This window comes from Lactuca virosa, chromosome 5 (assembly GCF_052849685.1).
Source record: "Lactuca virosa cultivar CGN04683 chromosome 5, Lactuca_virosa_CGN04683_v6, whole genome shotgun sequence".
Taxonomy (NCBI): Eukaryota; Viridiplantae; Streptophyta; class Magnoliopsida; order Asterales; family Asteraceae; genus Lactuca; species Lactuca virosa.
In genome coordinates this window covers 415768577-415791447 of record NC_136430.1, presented here as the reverse complement: position 1 = coordinate 415791447, position 22871 = coordinate 415768577, and the positions used below count along the sequence as shown (strand labels likewise).

Genomic DNA, 22871 nt, shown 5'->3' with positions numbered 1-22871 from the left:
CATACGTTAGCGGCAGTCTTATTTTGAATTTTGGGTTATTGTCATTGTACCCCAACAATGTTTTGTATATTGGTTTAAATGGTCCCTCGTGATTTTTTTGCCTTTAAACGGTACAAACTTGTGTTTTTAGGTTTTAAAAGGTCATTGTGGAAAATTTGAAGGGGTCATCCGGTGACCCCATCCTAATCATCAATTTCCATATGACACCTAATTGCCACGCTGGTATGAGAGCTACGACCAAATTAGAAAATCTTCTACTCCCAACTTGTTCATCTTCTTGACTGTTTGGTAGAAGCCTTCTCCAATTTTTGTGTTTAATTTGGTCCTCACACGAATAAGTTTGGTTGAAGCATTTGATCGAGAAGTTGGGTTGCATTGTACATGTTTCAATAGATAAGAAGGAAGATGAACACTCGAACAAGAATAAGGAATCGGACCCTTTTTTGAGATAATATCCCTGAAAGTGTACTCCTTAGGAAGCATGTCATACAAGTCATACCCATTGCAAATCACATTCAGAATCCTTTTCGGATAAAAAAAATGAGAAAATCTCACTCGATCTGTATGGCTATACGCTTTCATCTTGAACACGAAATCGTTGATATTTCTGAAACAAAAGCTACAATGACACCCTGAATCCGCTAAAAAATAGTCGGGTTGTTTGTAATGAACATATCTCGTTTTCCCCTTTTGATATTGGTGAAAAGAGGCCCTCCAATTGCCATGATCGACATTGAATTCAAAGGGATACAACTAGTTGTTCAAGTTCCGATGAATCACCGACGGAGGTCCGTCGCACCATCTTAAAAGATCAATGGTATGAGCACTCAGGATTTCATCGACATCCAACATTATCAGCAAATTACCGTCTTCGATTCTGGAGATTCTGAGAAAATCAAGCATTGTTGATAAAATCCCGATACGCGTCTTCGATAAATGGATTCACCCCTTTTCTAAATCATTTGCCGATTGTCTCGTAGGTTAATCTAGGTTCAACAAAATCAAATTTTTCTCGATTGATTGCGAAATAGTGGGTTTTGGGGATGCTTGTCAAAGTGGAATTCATTTTGAGATGAACAAATTTTGTGATGTAAGGGTGGAGTTCCTTCCATCTGATTGTATACTTTCCAAGGGTAATCACGGACTTCCCAACCATGGAGTTTGAGGAGAAAATCCATTGAAATGTTTTCATGATAGTAATGAGGCGGATTTGTAGTGGAGGTTCTTGCATTTATAAGTCAAATTCATGTTAACTTTGTTTGGGTGTTCTTGATTTTGTGCCTTTCTTGTCTTTTTGATGAAGAACACAAAGGAACCAAAGGTTTGGGTATTCTTTCTTTTCTCTCTGATGAAGAAGATGAAGTTCGATTTTGTGCTTAGGCGTAATAACTCTTAGCTTATGTGGCAACGATGAGTCGACTCACCATTGAGTCATTGTTGACTCACCCGCTTAGTTGGCAGTTGACAAGGCAGTGTAACCTTCAAAAATGGGTAAAGGTACGAAATTAATCGGTAAAACACAAGTTCGTACCCTTTAAATGCAAAAAAACTCACGAGGGACCATTTAAACCAATATACGAAATGAAGAAATGAGAAAAATTCAGTAAACCTAGACTAGAATAGTCCAAGTGTTGAAAATACTGAAACAGAGTTTCAGAATCGTCAAGTGGCAAGTAATGCGGAAAATAAAGAGTTGTGAATCACCAAGTTGATGATAAAAACGTTTTTTATATGTTCAATGATTCAAAAGTGTCTCATATTCATCAAGAATCAGTTACAACTGTTTGAATGATAGACAAGCTAAAACACTCAAATGACTCTCTGAAAACTAGTCTAAGCAGCAATTGTGCATAATGATTTGGAACGAGCAAGGAAGAGCACGAAAGAGCAACTTTATAATGGATCCCAAGGGGCCTATTTATAGGCTTTGGAAAAGCCCATGACATGGCTTGACCAATCAGGTGTTGACACATCATCATGACTTAGTCATCAGTTGACACCTTTTCCCTACTTAACGGAGAATGGATGGAATATTCCAATTCCATTAGTATTCCGTTAGGGTTCCATCCAAGTTATGAGTCTTCATAATTCTTGAGCCTTCTTGATCAACATTGAAAATGTGATGAGCAACATGAGCATCATGTTGCTCAATTGTCTTGTTAGATGTCATCAACTTCCAGAAGTATTGATCAAGTTGAGATGTTTCTTGAATATTGGAATGTCTCTTGAACTTGAAGATGTACAACTACTTGTTCGTGATGGTGATGGGTTTTGAGCATTCTGACACTTCCTAAGTGTACATGCAACCCTAATAACCTTGGATCTATGTTTGTCTAATAATCATGCAAAGTTGAATTCCAAGGTTATATTCCTATCTAGCATACATGGGGAACATTTTTAACTTGAATGAAAGATAGAATAACTTACCTTGTTGTTGATTATGATCCTTGAAACCTTATGAGCCTAGCACCCCAAGTGTGATGCCTCAAATGCTTCACACAACACCAAATGCAAAGGAGTAAACTTTGAGAGAATCTTACACTTGCAAAATCGGCTCTAGCCATCTTGTTTCTTAGTGTCGCCGATTTTGGTGGAGAACATGTTGCTTATATAGTGTGTCACATCTAGGGTTACACCATGTAAACCCTAATGTGGCATGACTCTTCATTTCCATGACCCATGGGTTTGTAACTCCCATGGAGCCTCCATGGAGCATCCTATGGGTGGAACCCAACTTGATAATCCATGGAGCCTCTTAGCCCACTATATAAGATATGGAAGATTTACATAATCTACCCATATATTTAATTAGTTATCTTTTGATCACTTAATTAATTCTAAATTAATTCTTGATCAAACTAATTAAATAATATTATTAATATATTAGAACTTATAATATATTAATAAACCATAAGTGTTATTTCTCTCATTTTAGTTTATCCAATTGCATGGTGCCATGCAACCCAAATGGACCATGCCGGGTCGGGTCAAGTACATACCAGAAATAGTTATGGACTTATACACCTTATCCAACAGTCTCCCACTTGGATAAGTTTAATAACTATAACTGCAATACTTCAGGAACCGATCGGCAATCGTAGCTCTTTCAAGGTCTCTCGGAACTGAGAAGATGATGATACGCCATTTAAGATAAGTGATCATATAATCCTCTGTTCTAGATATCAGCCGGACAAATACATGGAACAATGTCTTACTTATTGTCCAGCAGTTTGTTTCCCGATTTCCGATTTGTTTGACAAAGAACTTAATTGAACACATCAACTTAGTTCTGACCGAGCTCGGTACATAGGTCAAAACAAAATCATCGAGGGGCCCAGATATCAGCTTCTAATCCAAGAAGGAACAGATAAACTTTGACTCATATGTTTGTTCTACCACTCATTGAATTATACACAAAAGCACGTTTTATAACATCAAGTTACCAATGCGTTAACGTACAATCAATGCATAACCAACTCATAAGTAACAAATCATATCTCTAGGTTTGAAGACTTATATGATATTACCGTCTCACGATCACTCGAGATAAATTCCATGAAGTGATTCCAGTGAGCGTGGGTTGAGTCCAATGCTCAGAACTTATGAGCACTCATGAGTGTTGTAGCCATGTCCAACAACTTAGACCTCTGCAACCAATCATGACAGTCTTGATTCATACCTACTTCCGACATATGACCGACTGTGGAGGTTCGAATAATATGATATACCAAACATAATTATTCTGGAAGTCAAAACATGCAAAAGTAATATAGTAAACGATCGACAAGAGATAGCAACACTTTACTCATAAATAAAACACCTTTTATTCATCATCTAATGTCAATTACACTTTACAAATTTCAAGGTTATCTAACTACTAAATCTAATATCATCCTTCAGCCCTATGCTCCGAGCATGCTGGACATGCTTAACCCGAGTCAGTCCCTTCGTGAGGGGATCTGCTGGATTCTCATTCGATGATACCCTCTTTGCCACGAGGAGTCCTTCTTCTATTCGATGTCTGATGAAATGGTATTTTCTGTCGATGTGTCTGGATCTCCCGTGATCCCTTGGTTCCTTGGCTAAGGCAACTGCACTTTCACTATCACAGAAAATTTCCATTGGCTCTTTAATAGCTGGTACAACTCCAAGGTCTCCAATGAAGTTCTTCAGCCATATCGCCTCCTTTGCTGCCTCGCTAGCTGCTATATACTCTGATTCGCAAGTTGAATCAGCCACTGTCTCTTGCTTGGAACTCTTCCAAGAAATTGCTCCTCCATTTAAGGTAAAGACCCAGCCTGACTGAGAGCGGAAATTATCCCTATCAGTCTGAAAGCTAGCATCACTATACCCTACAACTCTCAAGTCTTCACTCCCACCGAGGGTAAGGACCCAGTCCTTAGTCCTCCGTAGGTACTTGAGGATATTCTTTACCGCAGTCCAGTGTGCCTTGCCAGGGTTCCCCTGATACCTGCTAACCATGCTCAAAGCAAAGGCTACATCAGGTCGAGTACACGTCATAGCATACATAATCGATCCTACAGCCGAAGCATAAGGTATTCGACTCATTTCCGCTATCTCAGCCTCAGTCCTAGGGCTTTGTGTCTTACTCAATCTGGCATTACTCTGGATGGGTAACTCTCCTTTCTTGGAGTCCTGCATGCCGAATCTCTTCAACACCTTATCCAAGTAAGTACTCTGACTAAGTCCAATTAGTCTTTTACTCCGGTCTCTCAAGATCCTTATCCTTAGAATATAGGCAGCTTCTCCTAGGTCCTTCATAGAGAAACACTTCCCAAGCCAGGACTTAACTTCCTGCAGAGTTGGGATGTCATTTCCTATGAGTAGTATGTCATCCACATACAATACCAAAAAGCTAACTATACTCCCACTAGCCTTGACATATACACAAGATTCATCTTCACTCCTAGAAAAGCCAAATTCCTTGACTTTCTCATCAAAGCAAAGATTCCATCTGCGAGGTGCTTGCTTTAACCCATAAATGGATTTCTCAAGCTTACACACTCTATTAGGGTACTCTGTGTTGACAAAACCCTCTGGCTGACTCATGTAAACATCCTCAGCCAACTTTCCATTAAGGAAAGCGGTTTTGACATCCATTTGCCATATTTCATAGTCATGAAATGCGACTATGGCTAACAGAACCCTAATAGACTTAATCTTGGCCACTGGAGAAAAGGTCTCATCATAATCAACTCCCGGAGTTTGTGAGAAACCCTTTGCAACCAGTCGTGCCTTATAAGTGTGTACATTACCATCCATGTCGGTCTTTTTCTTGAAGATCCATTTGCACCCTACAGTCTTACGACCTGGTACATTCTCAACCAAGTTCCAAACTTGATTGTCATACATGGACTGTATCTCGCTGTCCATTGCCTCTTTCCACTTGGCTGACTCAGGGCCTGCCATGGCTTCCGCGTAACTGTTAGGTTCATCCAGACCTATCAGTGTCTCATCACTGATAAGTGTATCACCTTTCGCAGTAATATGGAATCCATAGTAATGCTCAGGTGCATTCCTAACCCTTGTGGAACGCCTCAGAGGTACAGACTTGTCAATTGGCTCAACAGAAGTTTCCTCCTCAAGTTGAGTGCTAGGGTTTGAAGTTCCTTCACCACTTGACTCTTGAATTTCTTCAAGGTCAACTTGCCTCCCACTGTCTCCTTGGCATATGAACTCTCTCTCTCGAAAGAAAGCCCTCCTAGCTACAAAGACCACATTCTCACTAGGTCTGTAGAAGAGGTAACCAAAGGATTTCTGTGGGTAGCCGATGAAAATACACCTCTCACTTCGAGGTTCGAGCTTATCATGAGTCTCGCGTCTCACGAAAGCCTCGCAACCCCAAATATTAATGTGGTCTAGTTTGGGTACTTTACCAGTCCACATCTCATGAGGAGTTTTGGCAACTTTCTTTGTGGGAACTAGATTAAGGATATGGGTGGCAGTCTCTAAGGCATAGCCCCAAAATGAGATTGGTAGCGAAGCTCGACTCATCATGGAACGAACCATATCCAACAAGGTTCGATTACGCCTCTCAGCTACACCATTCAACTGCGTTGTCCTGGGAGGTGTCAATTGTGAGACAATCCCACATTCCCTAAGATAGTCGAGGAACTCTGAACTAAGATACTCACCACCTCGATCGGATCGAAGCATCTTAATGTTCCTGCCCAATTGATTCTCGACTTCCTGTTTAAACTCTTTAAACCTCTCAAAAGTCTCTGACTTATGCTTGGTTAAGTAGACATATCCATATCTACTGTAATCATCAGTAAAAGTCAAATAATAACGATTAGCATCCCTTGTGGCATGTTTGAAGGGCCCACACACATCCGTGTGTATAAGATCCAACAAACCTTCACCCCTCTCACAAGAGCCTATGAAGGGTGACTTTGTCATTTTTCCAAGTAAGCATGATTCGCAACTATCATCTGACTTTAGGTCAAATGAATCCAATACTCCATACTTTTGGAGTTGGCCTATGCGTTTCTTGCTTATATGTCCAAGACGACAATGCCATAATGATGTTTTATCCAAGTTATTATCATTAACAGAATCAATACACAATACATTATTTCCTAAGTTATCAACCACAGATACAGTTTCATACACACCATCACAAGGTAATGCTTTAAAATAAAGAACATTATTAAAGAAAGCATTAATCGAACCAACTTCATTATCAAATGAAAAGGTGAAACCTTGTTTATACAATGTATGAAAGGAAATAATATTTCTTGCCATTTCTGGCGAATAACAACATTTATTCAAATCTAAACTAAACCCACTACTTAGCGATAAAGTATAAACTCCAATCTTGGTGACAGGTAAAGCTTTCCTATTCCCCATGATTAAGTTTATTCTTCCATGCTCCACATTCTCACTTCTTCTTAGTCCCTACAAATCAGAACAGATATGAATACCACAACCGGTATCAAGGACCCAAGAGTTAGAATGGGGTGAGTTATTAGATAAGATAGTGTAAATACCTGCATGGTTGGGTTTAACTTTCCCATCCTTCACATCTTGCTGGTACTTTGGGCAGTTCCGCTTCCAATGTGACTTTTCATGGCAATAGAAGCATTCAGCCTCTTTAGGGTCAGAAGAAGAAGTGAAAAAAACCTTTCTTGGTTCCACTTGAAGAAGAGCCATCAAGGGTCCTAGCCTTGGTACCCTTCGAAGAGCTCTTCCTCTTCTTCCCTCTACCTTTCCCGATTGCCAAAACCGGGGCGGAGTTTGGAGTAGGAGTGTTAACAACCGACTTACCCTTAAGACCTGTTTCTGCGGTCTTGAGGAGTCCCTGAAGTTTGCTGAGTGTGACCTCTTCCTTATTCATGTGATATGTCATGCGGAATTGATCATAGCACGATGGTAAGGAGTGCAAAATGATATCTATTGCAAGCTCCTCAGGGAAGTTCACATTAAGCTTCAGCAACCGATCCATATACCTTTGCATTTTCTGCATGTGGCTCGTGACGGATTCCCCGTCCTTCATCATGGTTGTTATGATAGAGCATGTGATTTCATACCTCTCTTGTCGTGCACTTTGATGGTATCTTTCCATCAGATCTTGGTGCATTTCAAAAGGGTAGAAGTCCTCATAGGACTTTTGGAGTTCCGCTGTCATGGTGGCCAACATGATGCATGCCACTTTTGTAGCATCCCTTTCATGTGCCCGGAAGTCAGCGATCTCCTGGGGAGTTGCAGTGGTCTCATCAATCTCCTTAAGCTCCTTATCAAGGACATATTCTTTGTCCTCGTAGCGGGTAATCATCCTGATATTTCTGATCCATTCATTGAAGTTGGATCCATCAAAAGTGACTTTCCCACACAAGTTCATAAGGGTAAAGGAGCCATTAGGATTAGAGCCAGAAGCAGCATTGTTTGAAGACATCTGAAAGAACAGGACAAGATTAGTTTAGATATTAAGAGAGTCCTTAATAAAACACCCAAATCTAATATTAAGGCTAGGATCCAATCACAATATATTATAACTTAGAAGAGGTATGTCGTAATCCAAGCTATAACATATTTGAAAGGTAGGTGAATGACGATTCACCAATTTCCACCATGAAAAACGAAATATAAATATTAGGTTTTTAATTGGTTCTTAGAAATTCCTAGATTCTTTTTGAGATTCAATGAACTTTTCAAAGGCATGTTTCAATCTCGAGTGTGCCCTCCAAGTTTTGTGACTGGGATACCGAGGATCACAAAACGAGGTGTGAAGTAACCATGCAAATCACTTGGTACCCTCAAGGTTTATCACTCAATCGATGTGCCGGTAAACCACACACGCTCCACCGATGCTATGGTAAACCTTAAGTCACCCTTTACCTACCTTGTTAAGTCCAAGTTAGTGTGCCGGTTAACCACACACGCTCCACCAACGACTTAAACAAAGTGTAAAGTGTAATTTCATGGATTAGCACCTTATTCACATTTTCCTAAAGTAACTAAGATTGGGAATTTAATAAAAGCATTTAGTTACTTTATAATATTCATCATACTTTTAATGAGAATTTATAAGTCCTTGTCTTACCCGTTCGGCTAACGACCCTCCACCGATCAAGGAAGGGTGGGTGAGAGTGGACACCCATTAAGTTGCCATTTTATAGGCAACAACCTTATACCCCCCCTTATAGACCGGCTTCGTGAATGAGGCGTACTAGCGGTAAGACGACTTGACGTTATACATATATATATTAGTAACTTATAATATTATAAAGTATAAGGGTTGAATTTTAACTTTTAAAATTCTAAGGGTTGGAACTAAAGTTTTAATCAAGACTTTACATGTTCCAAAACTTGAGGGAAAGTTTTGTAAACTTCCAAAACTTTTCATTTCTTATAACTTATGAATTAATTGAGTAATAAAAATGAAGACTCTTCATTTTTATAACTCTTGTGTTCTTTTAATGGCTTTAATAAAAGTGAGACTTTTGGTTTTCCATAACTTGAGGACAAGTTATGGACTCCATTAAAACACATTATGATCATGAATTAAACTACCATGAAGGTTACAAACAATTCCTATGATCATCTAATCTTCATAAGTTCAAGAACATGAATATGAACACTTTCAAGAATCAAAAATTACAGTTAAAAAAAAACTTGTAATTTTAATAATTGCCATTGTAAATGGATTAGCATAAACATTACACCATCTAAAACAAGCTTTAAAACATCAAAACAGTTTAGGGTAATGTTTCTAGTCCATTTCCAGCAACAAATGTGCAAACTTTCATACGAGCAGAAAACATAAAAACGATTTTTTTTCAAGCTGTTTGCACACAAAAAAAAAACAACAAACGAACCATGCTCTGATACCACTGATGGGTTTTGAGCATTCTAACACTTCCTAAGTGTACATGCAACCCTAATAACCTTGGATCTATGTTTGTCTAATAATCATGCAAAGTTGAATTGCAAGGTTATATTCCTATCTAGCATACATGGGGAACATTTTTAACTTGAATGAAAGATAGAATAACTTACCTTGTTGTTGATTATGATCCTTGAAACCTTGTGAGCCTAGCACCCCAAGTGTGATGCCTCAAATGCTTCACATAACACCAAATGCAAAGGAGTAAACTTTGAGAGAATCTTACACTTGCAAAATCGGCTCTAGCCCTCTTGTTTCTTAGTGTCGCAGATTTTGGTGGAGAACATGTTGCTTATATAGTGTGTCACATCTAGGGTTACACCATGTATACCCTAATGTGGCATGACTCTTCATTTCCATGACCCATGGGTTTGTAACTCCCATGGAGCCTCCATGGAGCATCCTATGGGTGGAACCCAACTTGATAATCCATGGAGCCTCTTAGCCCACTATATAAGATATGGAAGATTTACATAATCTACCCATATATTTAATTAGTTATCTTTTGATCACTTAATTAATTCTTGATCAAACTAATTAAATAATATTATTAATATATTAGAACTTATAATATATTAATAAACCATAAGTGTTATTTCTCTCATTTTAGTTTATCCAATTGCATGGTGCCATGCAACCCAAATGGACCATGCCGGGTCGGGTCAAGTACATACCAGAAATAGTTATGGACTTATACACCTTATCCAACAGACGGACCATGGACGAAGTTCATGTGCCTTTGAGCATTTGGAAGTTCCTTCATTGTACATGATGTGCCATGTGCAGTCTTGTACAGCCATCAATGTGATCATGTTGATCCATTGACTTGAGTTGAGCCACCAAGTATTCATGTTGATCCATCAACCTCTTATTGAGCCATAGAGTTGTGGATGAGCCAACAATGTTTCTGATGAGCCATCAATATTCTGGATGATCCACCAATATCTTGATGCTCCACATATGATCTAGATGTGCCATCTGAGATCATGATGGTCCAACTTGAATTCAGCAGGTGCTCCATGTAAGCTGCAAGTGCTCCATGTTCAGCAAGTGCTCCATGTGTACAACAAGTGCTCCATGTATACAACAAGTGCTCCATGTTCAACTTCAAGTGCTCCAACATCTGATTCTTCAAACACTTGTTGAATATTCAGGATCTTTTCAACCTGAAACATTTTGATAATGTTTATTAGAAAATGTAAATCAATACTCAACTTATTTCAAGTGACAATCACATAAAATTATTTCCAACACGAAACATTGTTGGGCTATAGTGAAAATAACCCTTGAATTTTACGAAAACATCACCAATGTTACTTTTATTACCAAAACAAGTCCATCAGAAATTAAAGTACTCAAAAAACCACACAAAAGTAAGATCTCAAACCAAATGTAGTGAAAACTCAAGAGCATATCCAACATGGTATCATCTCTAAATAACATAAATAAAACTACCCCAAAAGCCCAACGTCGCCAAGCCATCGATATCAAGCTACATGTACCAAAGCAAGCCATAACAATAAGCAACAAACAAGTGTTAGCATTAGCATAGTGAATCAATCTCAAGCACATGAATAATAAACATTAAACATACGTCATACAATATGTTCAACCATGCAATTAATACAACATACCTCAGTTATTATTAATATACAAAGTATATATTAATCTAGAAATTCATTTGTCGTAATAATTATTATTTATTGTGCTCATCGTTATAATTAATTTTAATGTCCCTCGCTACATGGGTCTAAAAGATTGATAACATCCCCCAAGAAATACCTCGTTCGCTACTAACATGACCTGGCGACCCAGTACACCAAATGGGACACTACTCTGAATTTGCATGTACAAAATTGTCGTTCGAGGGTGGTCAAACGCTACTTCCAAACGCATACGTACACCCAAATATGATGCTTGATCTGGCGTCTCTGAGTAGACAACATCACTCCAGTTCACGTAGGCCAAATGCACCAGAACCATGTTTCAAAATGGTTACCTATAAAACCACTCGATATCGACTTATCCTAAGCTCTTTTCTTCCAACGACATCCTTCCACCGTGATATCCAATAGGGTACGAACCTAAGATTTGGTTTCTACAGTTTTACCCCTGCTATATGTATTCCCATTTATTTTAATTAATTTATAATTAATAAATCCACTCATATGGGGCATAAACACACCTCACCAATATCATTATGTATTCATGCTTATTTATTATTATTATTATTATTACAAGACATATTACATATCATATCATACATCAAAGACATATTCTAAAAATTACCATATGTCATCAATTTGTAGCATATAAAGAACTACACCTTTTAGCAACCAACTTCTAGCATGCATTTCCTAGATTCATTCAAGTAAGACAAAACATAGAAAGTCCATGCATATCATCACATTTTCACAACATACACAAACCTCACTACTAGCATGGAGCTAACACCCTCTTTTGCATCAAATAATCAATTTAAGAATTCTAGCATACCAAAGGTTTCCTAACAGTTGTCACTGCCAATACTTCACAAATCGGATTGCACATATATCAAAAATTCTGATTATGGCATCACACAAACATCATATAGACCAAACATATCTACAAGAGTATGCAATTTCCTAATCAAGTGCTTAAATAACCACAAGGATTGACTCACCTCTAGTCCAAGTTATGTGGAGCTATGAACAGAGGAAAAGCACCTTTAAGCAAGTAATCTAACACCCCTAAAATTTTACACAAAGTGCTGATCAGAAACAGAACATAGAACAAAAATGGTTATGTTCAGTCATGATCCACGTCGTGCCCAAGAAGGTGCCACATCGTTGGGCGAGTGTCCGTCATGATCTTCGCATGTTCAACTTTCGTCGTCATGTTGTGGCACTTAGATGTCCACATCGTGGTCTGAGTATCATATGTGATTCATGTCAATCAATTCCCCGTCACCATGGTGTGGCAAATGGATGTCCACGTCGTGGGAACTTTCCGGTACAGAATTGAAGAAATCGATTGATTGTCCTCCTCTACTCGATTTGGGTCAAATCAAAGCCTCCATTGAGATGATCTGAACCCCTCAAGAACATACCTAAGAGCTTATAACAATTGGGACATGAAAGCGACCAACCAGTACACTTAAACCATGGATTTTTTTCATCATCCAATGTTCCTTCTTGTGTATGGTTCTAAGGACATCAATATAAACTAATGGAATAGATTATAGAGAGGAAGTCCAGCAATACACCACCAAGAACACTCCAATTGGCTTCTTCCTTCACACTTTCTTCACTCTCACAATAATCCAAAGACAAGAACTCCTAGGAATCAATCTCAAGCAAGGTGAAGGCTAGAAGTAAGGTTTGTTGGCTTCAAATAGAAGATGATTCCCAGATTTTAGGGTTAGAGTTGCTTAAATACTCCATAACTTCCATAATCGGCCCTCAAAGTGTCACAAAATGTCTCCTAGAACCATACACTTGATTAATGTCCATTTTATTATACTTTGGCCCTCCAAAGATAACTATAAACAAATGAAAATGTTAGTTAAAGAATAAAACTTAACGGAATGCTAACAACGATGACATATAGAAATTCGGGTCATTATAAAAACACTGCCACTAAGAGTGTTGGATGGAAAGGTATAAAAATCATTGATTGATGATCGTACTACGCTTGCTAACATTTCATGGATTGTACCATGAATAGTGTTACGAGAAGTTTTTTGGTCTTCTACAAATTAATAAGGTTCATGAAACACTCTATGATATGTGAAGTGGGATTCAGTCCTTACTACCACATATGTAAGTCTATGATTATGAGGCTTACGCTCGTCGTGAAGCAATCGAAAATCTAGAACATAAAATAGAGTTGTGTTATCTTGTTGGACATCCCAACAAGCATTTTGGATAGTTGTTTAAAAAACCTTCCGACACAAAGTGTATGTTGCTCGAAGGACTGTCTTCCAAGAGAGGGAGGTGATATCTAAAAGGGAAAGTGGGAGCCATATTGATCTTGATAAGATTCAAGAGTCAGCCAATGAAGAACCTAAAGTTGGACCTAGCATTCAATTCAAGATTAAAAGAGCTATTGAGGAAGCTGACGTTCCTACGCCTCTTCCTTATAGATCAGATAGAGGACGTCATACGCCTAGTTATATAAGAGTTTATATTACTATGGTATATGAGTCACTGGTAGATAGCAGTCAAAGTATACCAATTATCGAAAGCTATGGTAGGCTCTAAAGGCTACAACATGGAAGGAGGACATGAGAGAAAGATCCATCCATGTATGTTGAAACTTGGTAGATCAAGCACTTCCCTTTAATTATTGGGTGTAAGTGGATCTTCAAGAAGAGACAAACATGGATAGGAACATACACATAATCAAACCATGATAGGTTGTGAAGGATGTATAAGATTGAGAAGTTTATTTATGGACCGAAACAAGCATCTCAGAAATTGGACTCTTTATTTCAATGAGAAAATTCAAGGAGTTCGAATTTCGAGAAATGAAGATGAGCCAAATATATGTCAAATCTAGTGGGAGTAATTGCAATCTTTGTTTCAATGAGCCATATAGCTGTCAATGCTAGTGGGAGTACTATAGTCACCCTTGTATTGTACATAGATAGTGTACGATTCATATGAAACTGTATTCTAACTTAGCAAGTGTAAAATATTGGCTTGGTATGGAAATTGTTTCGCTATGATAAACATGGGAGATATAACACACATACAAAATATAAGGATCTATGGAGATAGATCTAAGTCATTCATTGGATTAAGCCAAAGTACATGGACTCTTGAGGAAACTCGACATACGGAACTTGGAAATGTTCATGCTTAATAAAATATGGCATGACATTGAGTGATGCTAATGACTTAGTTCTATTATTGAGCTAGAGGATATGAATCGTGTCCTACATGCTTTTACTATGGGATTGATTATATATGCCATGACTTGTACCCGATCCGATGACTAGTATGCCTTGAACATGACAAGTCGAATCAGATCAATTTGGCAAAAATCAACGAATCAATATCAAGAACATTCCTAAGTGTCCTTGGAGGACATATTAAATGATATTGTTAGTATGGAAGAAGATCAATGTAAAGGTTACACCGATGCTAATTACCATGCTAATAAAGATGATTTTGTTTGCAGTCGGAATTTGTGATTTTAATGAATAATGAAGTATTAGCTTTGAAGAGTACCAAATAATACACTATAGTGGACTTCACAATAAACTTATAGTGTATTGCAGTTAGCTAAATTTCAAAGAAAACAATGTAAATAAAAGAGATTCGTTAGTGACATCATTGTTGAAGTTCAATCATTAATGGACCTTTTGAAGTTTCTTGTGACTATAAGGGTGAACTTACCTCGAGTATGGATCCCAAGTCACATAAGCTCACATGGTACATACTCAGTAAGCACCGTAACATTTGATAGTTGTTTGAATGTAAATACATCATAGTCAATGAGTCACATTGGAAGATAATCTTGTTGATCTATCCCCTAAGCCAATATTAGTGATCAAGTCTGACAGTCAGACAAAGTTAAGAGGCATTATATTTGAAAATTAGTTGGCTTAAACACTTTTAGTTTAATTTGTTTTAAACTTGAGAACTTAAGTGGTATAAGTGTTAACTGATTTGGCGATTATTAAGTGGAGATCTTAATATTTGATGGAGATCAGTCATTTCAATTATCTTATCACTATGTAATCCATTTGCATGTTTGGAACCCACTTCCCGAGCATTAATTTACTCAAACTTCCATATTCGGTCATACTCTTGGAAGTAAGTAGTGATTTAATACTGTCATGAGTATTGGTGGATTGTCCATAATGATTGGGCATAGCGTAGAGATTGCGCTAAAACTCATGAATACTTAATAGAGATTTAAGTATTGGAACAACATGCGCTTAGAGATTACTTCATGGATACAGTTGTTGGATTAGTGTCTATGCCCATAACTAGAATTGGTATATACTTGACCCGACCCGGCATGGTCCATTTGGGTTGCATGGCATCGGGACATTTGGATAGACCTTTTTGTGAGAAGAGGATATTTGTGACATATTAATATATTATAAGTTCTAATATATTAATATGAAATCATATTATTTAATTAGTATTGATCAAGAATTAATTTGGAATTAATTTAGTGATCAAAAGAGACTAATTAAATATATGGGGATTGATTGTGTAAATCATTCATTCTTATATATGTGGGCTTATGATCCATGATTCCTTATGTTGGGTTTAACCCATGTGGTGACCCATGGATACTCCATGGAGGTTAAAACCCATAGAGCATAAGGAATGGGTAAAGTCATGGGTTACATGGTGTAACCCTAATGTGCACACTATATAAAGACCCCATTGGTTGGTGAAATTGGCACTAGTGCATACACAAGAGGGCAAGCCGATTTCTAGAGTGAAATATCTCTTCTCATGGTTATTCCAAATGTTGATGATGTTGTGTGAACCATTTGAGGTGTCACACTTGGGGCACTAGGCTCTTAAGCTCCATGGAATCAAGCTACAACAAAGAGGTATGTATTCTATCTAGTTTTGTTATCCTAGTACATATGATTGTATGCTAGTTAGGGTAATACCTTGGAAAATTGATATTTGCATGTATAATAGAGAAAACATAGATCCAAGGTATTTAGGGTTGCATGTACACCTTAGGAGTGTTAGAATGCCCATAACCCAACAGTGGTATCAGAGCCTAGGCTTGTTTTCAAGTTATACATGCTGAAATAGCTTAAAAATCGAAAATTTTGGCTTCCTGGGCACTGGACTCGGTGAGTAGGAGCCCCTGACAGCATATTTTCGACTTTTAAGGCTGGAATTGGACTAGAATCATTATCCTAAGCTGTTTTTGAACCTATAAACTTGTTTTTGATGTGGTAATGTTCATTCTAATCCAATTCAAAAGATAATTGTCAATAGATTCATATTTTGTATTAGTTTAATGATTAGGCTAATTACATGAAAATTGTTTGATTTGAATTATCTTGCTCTTATGAGTTGATTTAGATTAATAGAAAAGTTATGTGATAATATGTTTTCAATCCAAATTGATCTAAAAGTTGTTCATAATATGTGTTTTTGTAACTTGTCCTCAAGTTATATGAAAAGTCACATTTATGATTATTAAAACTCATAAGATTTCCATATGTTACAAAATGAAGAGTTTTTTTCTCATAAATAGTTTTATAGACTTCATAACTTGTCCTCAAGTTATGGATGTTCAAGAGTCTCTTCATTAAAGTTTTTAAAACTTTAATTAAACTCATAAGTTATGAAAATCTAAGAGTTTTGAAAAGTTTCAATACTTGCCTCAAGTTTTGGAATTTGTAAAGTTTTGCTTATGAATGCTTTAATTCCAAATCAAACCCTAGAATTTTAAAAGTTTAAAATTCAAACCTTATAATATTATTATAATTTTAATTATATAGATATGTATAAGAATAAGTCAGTCTTACCGTTAGTAGGCCTCATTCACGAAGCCGGTCTATAAGGGAGGTATAAGGTTACTGCCTATAAAATGGCAGTTTAATGGGTGTCCACTCTCACCCACCGCTTCCTTGACTGGTGGAGGGTCGTTAGCCGAACGGGTAGGATAAGGACTATAATTCTCCCTTCATTAAAAGTATAATGATAAATACTAAGTAACTAAACACTTATAAATTCCCAATCTTAGTTACTTAGGAAAATGTGAAAAGGTGCTAACCCATGAAATTGCACTTTGCACCTTTGTTAAGTCGTTAGTGGAGCGTGTGTGGTTAACCGGCACACTAACATGGGACTGACAATGTGTGGCAAAGGGTAACTTAATGTTTATCATAGATTGGTGGAGCGCATGTGGTTAAGCGGCACATCAATTAGGTGATAAAGTTAAAGGATACCAAGTAAATTTGCATGGTTATTCACACCTTGTTTGTGATCCTCGGCATCCCAGTCACAAACTTGAGAGGGCACAATCGAGATTCAAACATGCCATTGAAAGTTCAATGTATCTCAAAAGATCTAGGAGTTTCAAATCCAATTAAAACTTAATTATATTTCGTTTTCATGGTGGAAATTGGTAAATCGTCATTTACCTACCTTCAAATATTTTATAACTTCGATTACGGCATCCCTCTTCCAGTTATAAATAGTTTGTTGGGTCCTAGCCTTAATATTTCATATTGGGTGTTATATTAAGGACTTAAATAAACTAAACTTGAATTTCTCCCTCATAAATGTCTATTTCAGACAACTATGGTCTTCCCAAATCTTTAGGAACAAGCCTTCCTAATGAAGATGATATCCCATATGGCAATCAAGGTGAAAGATTAATCCCTTGTTGTGCATTAATGGGACTGGAAATCATGCTTCACTTCCTCCACCTCCTCCAATAATTCTCCCTATCCCACAAGTTTCAAGACTTGAAAAGTTCTAAGTCACTCAATCCCTATTGGCAAGCAAAGACTATATGTGCTTACATCTTGGAGGTTAAGTCACATATTGGCAAGCCGGGAGAGTCGAGTGTCGAAGTCTCGAGGTAGCTGGCTGTTGACTTGGTTCTTCAGTTACTCCCTGATGACAGATCACGACATTACCCTTAGTGATCTTACCTATTTGCTTGATGCTGCTAAATCAGCAATGATTTGGAGCATTGGTAAAACACATTAGATTGGAAGATCTACTTCCTAAACCTATTTGGACATTGACAATGGTGACATTGGAAGTCCAGAAAAGCTTTCTCTTCCCAATAGAAAGGGATTGGCCATGGTCAAGTCATTTGACCAATGCTAAAGAGAAAGGCTAAGTCTGAGACAATCAAGTGTACCATTTCCAATAGGTCCATATGTTTCTTTTGCCAAAGGAAGGGGCATTGGTTGCGAAGCTGCCGAATTTACCTGAAAGAAAATAAGGATGGTAAAAGTCAAAAAGGTTTGACTTTGCTTCAGGTTAAAGTCCATTATATAACTCTATGAAGTCTCTTTTGGAGATTCTTAATACATGATGTAATGTAATTACATTTTGATGTTTTGAAGAATCAAAGTAAACCTAAAGATAGAGTATGCTGATTCTGATCGCGAAGATGGATTTCAATCGCAAGGTTCGGTGATCAGAATTTTGAGTTGCTGCTTAAGAGTTATGATATATTGCTTAGGAATAGATAACAACATGTTTTTCATATGTATTTGCATTGTAAGGATAAGATTTTTCTGCAAGTTTTAAAATAAAAGAAAAGGTTTTGATTTATTTTAAGTATCCTTACAATGACATTTGTGAAAAAATTGTTGTTTATATGTTTACATTGATAAGCAGTATTGGAAAATGGATTTGATTCTTTCATTTGTGGTAGTGTCATAATTTACCAAATAAGGAAAGATTCTCATCACCCAAGTTTCAGTTGGATAGAAACTTGGAATCATGCAAGTTGTATTGTGTGATGAGTGAGAATTTTCATTTTTGGGAAATTAAGACTAAGTCCTTGCTCACATGTATATGTGAGTAAAGTGAAGGACTAAAGGATTGGGTACACTTGGTTGTGCGCTAGTCAGTTCGACCACAAGGAATGATAAGATTATTCGTCATGATTTACTAAAGTTTAGTAAATATGGTTATACTTACAAGTTTAAGTGTAATTCTGAAACATTGGAAAAGTTTCAATGTATGGCAGGACGAATGAGAAGAATCAAATTAGGCAGAAAGATAAAAGTTTCTCCAATCTGAAAAGGTGGGAGAGTGCTTAAGTATCTTGGTTTATGGTTATCTTGGTGATTATGAAACCATATCACAATTGATCCTCTAAGGACACCTTAGTGCATTTGTTTGGCTAAGGAGAGGAATCGTGAATTATTGAAATGGTTAAATCAAAAGATAAATCATACTTCGTTCCAAAATCAAATCTTAGAGTCATACTCTAAGATTGTAACTTGAGTGACATAATCTTTAGAAAGTTTATAACACTTGTCAAATGTAGAGTAAGATGTTTCCTATTCTTGTACATTTGAAGTTGGTTAGTTGTGATGTTTTGAATAAAACAAAGACCAACTAAGACCAATTGTATAAAGTGTTAAACTTGATAAGAATCTGCACTAACTCTTGAATATTTGTTTTGTCAAGGAATGGTTCTTGACAAGAGAATCTTATATGTCAAGAGGTCAGTGGGAGTCTTAAAAGATCTTGAGAAAGTTTTAAGAACTAATCAAGAGTATTGTTAATCACTATCCCGCGACTTGAGGTTTGTAACCTATCGTGTTGACATATTCTTATTTTTGTACCTATTCCAGTTAAAGTTGACTATGCTTGTGAGTTCTATGAGTTCTCAATTGTTTGCATAACAATGTGGAAGCAATGGTAGGCCCTTGAGCTGCCAAGTGGCAAGAAATTAAGATTGAACAAGTTCAGTCCATATGAGTTTGGGTTTGTCACTAACCCTGTCTTGTGATTATGTTTTTGACAAATTCACATGGATAGGAATACATACACCATAAAAAAATCCAAGTGTTATAAGGTTTCTCTCCGATTCATGAAAATGATGGTGAGGAAACGCTTTTACTAAGTAGATTTTAAGTAGATAGCAATTGTGATATTTGCATTCTCATGTCGTTAGTGGAGCGTGTGTGGTTAACCGGCACACTAACTAGTGAGAATGGCAATAGGTCTAGACAAACGTGTGAGCTATCTAAGGAAAGGTGTATGATTTTGATAAAGTCTTATCAAAGCAATCTTGTATCAGAAATCTGAACTTTGGAAAGAAAGTCAATAAAGTATTGATTTCTAGAAGTCCAGTTGATCTCTGAGTACATGTCAAAGCTAGTGGGAGCATAAGTGTTGTGCTAGTAAGATAATAATCATTGTGCTAGTGGGAGCATGATTATTATGGTTAGTGTTGCAAGTTAGCAATGTTAATTATAGAAAACAAAAGGTTCAATTCGCTTTGAAAAGTTGTTTTGCTATAATTAAGGGAGAGGATTTATACTTCATTCCAATTCTAAAAGCTTAGATTGAGATTTTAATCAACTTTAGTCAAGGATATATATGAATGCTATGTTGGAATGGTTCAACATAAGGAAATTATATATATGTTGCATTCTCAAAATTCGATTATGATTACGGCATCCCTCTTCATAGTTCGAATTTTGAGAACATGGAAAATAAAAAATTTTACAGCATGAATCGGGTCCCATATGCTTCGGGTATAGGATCGATTACATGTGCTATAATATTTATCCATTCTAAATTTTCCAAATGCCTAGGGCGTTATGAGGGAAAAAAGGAATAGAACTGGATTTGACAAAAATGATTAAGCAATTGTCGAGGACAATATGAGGTTTGCCAAAGATTGGTTGCTCATGGACAATTGGAAGTATATAGATAGGACCATATTGACATATTCTGAAAGGAGGCAACTCTTGTTCAGAAGTGATAGTCAAAATGAGAATATGGAATTGTCTCCATAGGTGGAAGTTATTCTTTGAATCTGTGTAAGATTAGAGAACTTAATTAAAGAAGGGTGTTCAAAGGAATGTACTTTGAATGTGAGACTTTGTTTCCATGGAATTTCTCTCCATTGGAATACTTTGTAATGTCTGTTGTCAAGTCTTTGTGACTTGTGTGCATATTCATTGCAAGGGGATCATTGCATATAAGTTTAGAATCTAATAGATTATAGTAAATGGCAAGAGTTTGGTATTCTTACATTTACAATAAGGATTGGGATTGTGAAATGAGCATCATTGAAATATTGTCAATTGATCTGTTTCACAAAGTAAGGATCATAAGACAAACATAGTGTGCATACTTGGAGTATGGCATAGCTATTGTTCAGACAAACATAGTGTGCATGCTTGGAGCATGGCATGGCTATTGTTTTTATTCAAGTATTAGGTTGATAAATCGAAACATTATATAATGAATAATGAGTAATCAATATGGTGCTTAGATAAAAGGTGTTTTATTTACACTCAAAGTGTTGGAGCCATATAGGATTAGTATTATTCTTGTGTTTCACTTTGCATGTTTTGACTTCCCGAATGACTAAGTTATTCAAACCATCCACCGTCGGTCATATGTTGGAAGTAGATATGAATCAAGACTGTCATGAAGCTGGTTTGTAGATGTCCAAGGTAGTGGACATAGCAAGAGTTGTTGCAACATTCATGAGTGCTCATAAGTTCTGAGTATTGGATTAAACCCACGCTCATTTCACTCACTTCATGGATTTTATCACGAGTGATCATGAGACGATAATATCTTATATTCTTCAAGCCTAGAGATATGAGTTGTTGCCTATGAGTTGGTTATACATTAATTGTATGAAAACGCATTGGTAACTCGATGTTATAAAACGTTCCTTTGTGTATGATTCAACAAGTAGTAGAACAAGCATATGAGTCGAAGTTTATCCATTCCTTTTACCCTTAAAGGGATAAAAGCGATATATGTAGGCCCCTCGATGATTTAGTGATGACACCCTAAGTGCTTGGCCAAGCCTGGATTGATTTGATTAGTCGGTCGTCATAATCGAAAATCGGGAAACAACAAATGGACAGAGAGAATGATTATAATCCAAGTCTCAGTCTATATGATATCTCAAATGGAGGAATATATGATCACTTATCTAATGGGAGGGTCAGTGATTTGTTCAGAGTTCGACAGCAGCCTTTAAGAGCTACGATTGCTGGTCAGGTTGGAGTCATACTTGCAATAATAGTTATTAGACTTATGCAAGTGGGAGACTGTTGGATTAGTGTCTAAGCCCATAACTATAATTGGTATATACTTGACCCGACCCGGCATGGTCCATTTGGGTTGCATGGCATCGGGACATTTGGATAGACCTTTTTGTGAGAAGAGGATATTTGTGACATATTAATATATTATAAGTTCTAATATATTAATATGAAATCATATTATCTAATTAGTATTGATCAAGAATTAATTTGGAATTAATTTAGTGATCAAAAGAGACTAATTAAATATATGGCGATTGATTGTGTAAATCATTCATTCTTATATATGTGGGCTTATGATCCATGATTCCTTATGTTGGGTTTAACCCATGTGGTGACCCATGGATACTCCATGGAGGTTAAAACCCATGGAGCATAAGGAATGGGTAAAGTCATGGGTTACATGGTGTAACCCTAATGTGCACACTATATAAAGACCCCATTGGTTGGTGAAATTGGCACTAGTGCATACACAAGAGGGCAAGCCGATTTCTAGAGCGAAATATCTCTTCTCATGGTTATTCCAAATGTTGATGATCTTGTGTGAACCATTTGAGGTGTCATACTTGGGGCACTAGGCACTTAAGCTCCATGGAATCAAGCTACAACAAAGAGGTATGTATTCTATCTAGTTTTGTTATCCTAGTACATATGATTGTATGCTAGTGTAACGCCCGTAGATCTGGGCTAGTCAATCTGGAGATAATAGGGGTCGAAAAC

General features: G+C 37.0%; 1 pseudogene; it reads right to left on the bottom strand.

The window, feature by feature from the left end:
* Positions 1-231: 231 nt before the first annotated feature.
* LOC145114020 (uncharacterized) lies at positions 232-11389 on the bottom strand (annotated as a pseudogene).
* Between the last annotated feature and the right edge of the window lie 11482 nt (positions 11390-22871).